Raw genomic sequence first — 6,753 nt, 5'->3', positions numbered from 1 at the left:
TCTTTCCCTTTCCACTGTAAGATGAAACATAAATCAATCAGAAGTAACTCCGTATATTCCCACTATCACATCTTCAAGATTACCTGTATCCAGGGCCATTTATTCAGGCTTATTTCAGGTTATGCTTGATGAACTTTCTGTACTTTTTACCTAAGACCAACACTTCCACAAGTAATTCTCAACCAGGAGTAATTTTGTCCCCCAAAGGAGCATTTGACAAAGCTTAGTGACATTTTTGGTTGATACAGCTCAAGTGTGGGAGAGCAGGTGTTTCCGGCATCTAGTGGGTAGAGGCCAGGGATGCACTAAACATCCTATAGTATTCAGGAAAGCCCCTATAACAAAGCGTTGTCTAACCCAGGAGGTCAATAGTGCTGAAGATGAGGAACTGCCCTGCACACAGAATCCTCCCAAACAATTCTCTCTGCTCTCTTTTACATCATCAAGATGTTTTCCCTCACTTAATCATTCTGGAACTCATGTAAACATACTATAAGGTCTCATCTTCAGGGGCCAGCATGTGGTGTGTTGGTTAATTTGCTGGATGCTCACATGGCCGACTGTGGTTTAGTCCCAGCTTGCTTTCTTACTTTCCCTCTCTCTCTCTCTCTGTCTCTGGTGAGTGTATATGCCCTATAGAATATTAAATAATAATAATAATAATAATAACTAAAATGAAATCACTTCCTTCTTTGAAAAGTAGTTTCTTCTTTTGCTTTCTGGCCATTTTTCTCAGTTTTTCTCTTATCTCACAGGTTAGGGAATTTCAGTCTCTTGCTTTCATTTGAGTCATAGCATACCTTTGAAGTCTTTATGTCTGTTTCCTACCTAAAATAGTTTTCTGGATGACCTCATCTAATCTTACAGCTTTAAATTTCTTCTATATCCTGATGGCTTCTGCATTTATATTGCTAGGACCCAATTCTTCCTAACTCCAGACTTTTACAACCAACATCTCTTCAATGCCTTCATGTGGTTATTTTTGATAGTCAAAACAGAACTACCGATTTTTTTTTCCAAACCTACTCTGCCAGTAGCCATCCCTGTCTAAGTTAATGGCATACTCATTCTGCCAAGTTGCTCTGTTCAGAAAACTTGGAGTAATTTCTAGGCTTCCTCATTCATGCACTCTACCTGTTTCTATCAATCAGTTCCAATTCCTCTGTCTTCAAAATGTATTCAATGTCCAACCATATCCGTTCCTTCCAATGAAAATATTGGGTTATTGAAAAAGTCATGATGCATTTTTTGCATAGAAAAACATAGAAAAAATAAGTCATGACTTTTCCAACAATCCAATACATTGCTCTAGGCCACAGCATGTCAGAAATGCGTTATTTTAATAGTCTCTTTATAGTACTTTCAGCTGTGACCTTTAGGTCCCTTACGGTCTATCCTCCATCTAATACCAGAGTGATCCTTTTGAAAATTAAGTCAGACCATGCAATTTTGCTTAGAGCCCTTCAGTAGTTTTCATGATCTCTCAGAATAAAATTCACAGTCCCTGCCATCATGTATAAGGTCACACATAAGCATCTCCCTTCCCTTTCACTCTCATTCTCTCTCCCTTTTTCAATCACATTGATTTTTGTTGTTGTTTTTCTTCTTGTTTTGGACAAAACATACTTTTTCCAGAATGTTCTCCCTTTCCATGGCTGCACAGGTTATTTCTCACTTTCCATGTCTCTGTCCAATGGCAATTTGCTGAGACAGCCACCCATTGTAAAATAGCATCTCCTCTTTCCCACTATACAAGATGGCAGGTGAAAAAACTGCAAAGCAGGATACTAAGGAGAAGAAACCTGAAGCTAAGAAGGCTGATACCTGTGGCAAGGCTAAAAAGCCCAAGAAGGGAAAGCCCCATTGCAGCCAAAACCCAGTTCTAGTCCCAGGCATTGGCAAATACTCCCGGTCTGCCGTGTATTCCAGGAAGGCCATGTAAAGAGGAAATACTCGGACACTAAATCCAAGATTAAAAAGAAAAAGAAGGGGAAGATTCTTGCGACTGACACAAAACCAGTTGGTAGAGACAAGAATGATGGTATCCGGGTGGTTAAACTGCACAAAATGCCTAGGTATTATCCTACTGAAGATGCCTCAAAAGCTGTTGAGCCATGGCAAAACCAAAACAAAACAAAACCAAAAACAAAAAACAAAAAAACCCTTCAGTCAGCAGGTGAGAAAGCATCTCTCCTGGGACCATTCTGATCATTCTTATTGGATACCACAGAGGCAAGAGAGTGGTTTTCCTGAAGCAGCTGAGTAGTGGCTTGCTACTTGTAACTGGATCACTGGTCCTCAGTCAAGTTCCACTGCATAGAACACACCAGAAATTGGTCATCGTCACCTCCGCGAAAATTGATACTAGCAAAGTAAAAATCCCAAAGCACCTTACCGATGCTTACTTCAGAAAAAAAGAAACTGTGAAATCCCAGACACCAGAAAGGTGAGATCTTCAACACAGAGGAGAAATATGAGATTTCAGAGCAGTGCAAGGTTGATCAGAAAGCTGTGGACTTGCAAATTTTACCAAAAAATCAAAGCTGTTCCTCAGCTCCAGGGCTATCGGCAATCCATGTTTGGAGTTTATCCTCACAAATTGGTGCTCTAAATTTTTTGCCAAGAACCTTCTAAATAACTGATCATAAAAAAAAAGCATCATTCTCTTCTCCATTCTGATATATCCATTTGCTTACAATGATAGTATTTTTTTAGTGGTTTATTTATTTATTGCTTGTCTTCCTCTATTGGAATGCAAGTCCCATAAAGATCATGTTTTTTTTTTGTTGTTGTTGTTGTTCTTGTCATTTATTAGCATGTATCCAGCATTCAGAATAGTACTTGGTGGGGAACCAGCAGTTAGCGTAATGGCTATGTCGCTGGACTCCCACGTAGTCGACCGCGGTTCGAGTCCCAAACCCGGTGACTTAAACTCACGCCAGGCACGTGTGTGCACGTGCCCAAGATCCCAAGAGGAGAATGGAGGAGAAGGGATTGTGGCGTGACCATCCCCCCAGGGGGTGATTTCTCGCTTTCTGTCTCTATGTCTCTCTCTGTCTGTCTGGCTAGCGCACGCGCCCTATAGCGAAAATCTCAAAAAAAAAAAAAAGAATAGTACTTGGTGCAGACTAAACAATAAAGAAAATATTTTTACTATGAGTGGAAATTTTTAAAACCATTACCTTTAAAATTATTATTAAGTATATGGGGACCAGCACTTAGCGTAATGGCTATATCGCTGGACTCCCACGTAGTCGACCGCGGTTCGAGTCCCAAACCCGGTGACTTAAACTCACGCCAGGCACGTGTGTGCACGTGCCCAAGATCCCTAGAGGAGAATGGGATTACGGTGTGGCCATCCCTTCTTGGGGTGATTTCTCGCTTTCTGTCTCTCTGTCTCTCTCTTTCGGTGATCGCACGTACCCTATAGCAAAATCCTCTCCCAAAAAATTATTATTAAGTATATCAGAAAATATAATATATTGTAAGATACTGAAATTAAGCTCTGCTGCATTGCAACTCCCCTGAGTAGGACTGATACTTGGAATACTGTCCTCTTAGAGGAATATCTTCTTGCGTGAGACAATTTGTCAAGGCGAACATAATGAAATATTGATGGGATTCTATCACATTGAATTAAAACGTCTTCACATGGAGTTGCTACAATAGTGTCAAGGCCGTATCCAGATACAGTTTAGCAGCAGTCCTCAGTGACTCACTAGGTTTTAGAATTTATGCGACAATCTGGCATCAGTAAATATATACTCAATTGAATCATATGAGAGAAGTATTTTACAATTATCTGTAATTAACCATCTTGATTTATGGTCTTAACATGGCTAAAGAGCAGCTAGAATTGGATCTCTAACAAGATGTTCCATCTCTGATTCCCAGTGTAAGAATGTTGAGTTCTTAAGAGTATTTGGGATCAGTGTGCCTTTGTGGGGGAATAAACAATAAATGAAAATAAAATATCACTCAGTTTAGTTCCCTTTGTTTTCCTCTCTCCATGGCGGCTAGAGTGTATCAACTGCCTTCTGGCATGTGAGCTATGGGTGACTCTCAGGTCTGCTGGATTACCACAGGCTTCCCTGTCATCATGGTGTGATCTTCCCAAGCCAGTTTGGGGCTGCAGGCCACCACTTCCACTCTCATCACGTTCCCTGTTTGTGTTTGTTCAGGGGGTACCTGTCATCCTGCTATGACAGTCTGTTCTGCCCTGCTCCTCTATCCCCGTGCCACCATCTCTGCAATTTCTCTATCAGTAGTTCCTGAACTCTGGTTACCGACAGCTTGCCAACAGCACACTCGTGCCCTTGTCATCTCTAGCCTATCACACCTGCTGCTGCCACCTGTTCCGATACCTTGCCAACATCTCCCCTACTGCCTTCAGTGCTGGCCCTGCTCCTTCAGGAGGCGGAAGGACTTTTTTCTAATCAGTGGCTGCGGCTGGACAGTGACACAACTAAACAGTGACATCTGGGAAATATCAAGTCATCTGTCCTTGAGATTCAGTACTATTCTCATTGTTGCCAAAATACAGAACCGCCAGATTCTGCGGTGTTTACTGTTGTACGAATACTTTGTTAGAACTGCAACCTCTACCAAAATAAGTCCTGTTAGTTAAAACTACTCTGCTAAGTCTTGTCAAAGCCTTCTCCTTTGTTCTTAACGTCACAGTGCAATTATGGAGCGGAAAGAAGGGATACATAGTGGGTGAATGTTTGGTTCCAGCATCACTGACATTAGCTAGTGTCATAGAAATACATCTTAAGAAAAAGCGATTACATTTACAAATAAGTCTGAATTAAACATTTAGATTTTAAAGTGAATGTTACGTTGGTAAATGATTTGTAAATAATAACTATTTAGGATATCTTAATCATACCACATACTTTTGGATACAAGATGTGTTCCATAATATTCTGCTTTTCTTTCAAAGTGCTGAAGGGATTTGAAATAGAGGGAAAAGTAGAAAATTTATTTGAGATTAATATAAATATTCAATTATATTCTTATAAATTAAAATAAGATTGCTTTTAAAATGCAAACCTATAGAATAACAGATTAACTAAGATCAAAGATGAATGGAAATTGAAAGATGTGAATGTGCTACATAAAAGAGAAATTATTATGCAAATATTGGACATTATTTTTAGAAAAGTTATTTCCAAAGCATAGATTCCAGAAACAATAAACTGACCTTTCATTAAAGTAGTCTATTCCATGTATAAGTAGCTTTAATTGCTATAAAAATTACACCAAGTCAAAAGCTACTTTCATTTATATTGGTTCTATGGCCTAAATGACCTAAAACAGTTTAATCTCATTTGCAAAGTCCTTTACATAATTGAAGACGCCTTTATAAAAATGTAAACTGCAGAATAGCCATGCTTCTGCAGAAGTGGGGAGGCGAGAATTTCATGCATTGCTCAAGTGGTCTGTGAAGAACTACCCAACTTTTTGAAAAGTAATCAGGCAAGGGAACCAGCAGTTAGTGTAATGGCTATGTCGCTGGACTCCCATGTAGTCGACCGCGGTTCGCGTCCCGGACCTGGGGGCTTAAAACTCACGCTGGGCGCATGTACATGCGTGCCCAAGATCCCGAGAGGAGAACGGAGGAGAAGGGATTGCGGCGTGACCATCCCCCTTGGGGGGTGATTTCTTGCTTTCTGTCTCTATGTCTCTCTCCGTCTGTCTGGCGAGTGCACGCGCCCTATAGCGAAAACCTCGCCAAAAAAAAAAAAGTAATCAGGCAATACATATTAATTCATAATGCACATAACCTTTGAGCTATCCTAGTTTGGAGAGTCTATGCCACAAAAATAAATTGACCAGTATTTTTGAATGTTTATTAATGCATAATAAGTAATGGTTAAAAAAGAGAACATTAATAACTATTAAAATTCGTGTACTGGGATCAGCAGTTGGCATAATGGATATGTCGCTGGACTCCCATGTAGTTGACCGCAGTTCGAATCTCAGACCCAGTGGCATAAACTCACACCAGGCACATGTGTGTGCATGCCCAAGATCCTGAGAGGAGAATGGAGGAGAAGGGATTGTGGTGTGACCATCCCCTGTGGGGGGTGATTTCTTGCTTTCTGTCTCTCTATCTCTCTCTGTCTTTCTGGCAAGTGCACACGGCTTATAGCAAAAATCTCTCCAAAGGAAAAAAAAATCATGTGCTTATATTCTTTGAAACATAAAGCAAATTTTAAAAAAGAATTATGTATTTAATTTTATGTAGCATCATTGTTCTTCAGTTTGACCAGAGAGAAACAGAAAGAAAGAGAGAGAGACAGAGTGAAAGAATGAGAAAGAAAACCATCAGGTCCAGTAATCAAACCGAGGTTGACCATGTGGGAGTCTAGTGCCTTAACACTACCTGCTGGTCCCATAAAGCAAATATTTAAGAAAGGGAATTAGATTCATACATATTGATATGTCTAAGATGACTACCCTTTGTGTATTTCTGTGAAGAAAGTACAGCCTTCTATAATATAAGGTCCATTTGTAAAAATGAACAAAAACAACAAAATACACATTTGGCAAAAATGATTGTAATAACATGGAAAAGGGCATGAAAGAACATACTATATGCTGCTAACATTTATTCTATTTTAAATATATATATATACATCTTTTTTTTAATTTGCATTTTCCTTAAAATTAAATTGTCTAAGGCTGGCTTTGTGGACTGGTGGTTGAGGCAGGGGGATCCCACATGGGTGACCGTGTGGGTCCAGTGCC

The 6,753-nt window shown here is 39.8% G+C and overlaps 1 pseudogene; it reads left to right on the top strand.

Moving 5' to 3' along the window:
* LOC114008302 (60S ribosomal protein L6 pseudogene) overlaps positions 1-4,476 on the top strand; it is a 12,851-nt pseudogene extending 8,375 nt beyond the window's left edge.
* Positions 4,477-6,753: the final 2,277 nt, after the last annotated feature.

The sequence above is a fragment of the Tupaia chinensis genome, unplaced genomic scaffold, assembly GCF_000334495.1.
Source record: "Tupaia chinensis unplaced genomic scaffold, TupChi_1.0 Scaffold000318_1, whole genome shotgun sequence".
NCBI classification, from domain to species: domain Eukaryota; kingdom Metazoa; phylum Chordata; class Mammalia; order Scandentia; family Tupaiidae; genus Tupaia; species Tupaia belangeri.
Note: the sequence above shows the minus strand (reverse complement) of the source record. Positions and strands in the feature narration are given on the sequence as shown.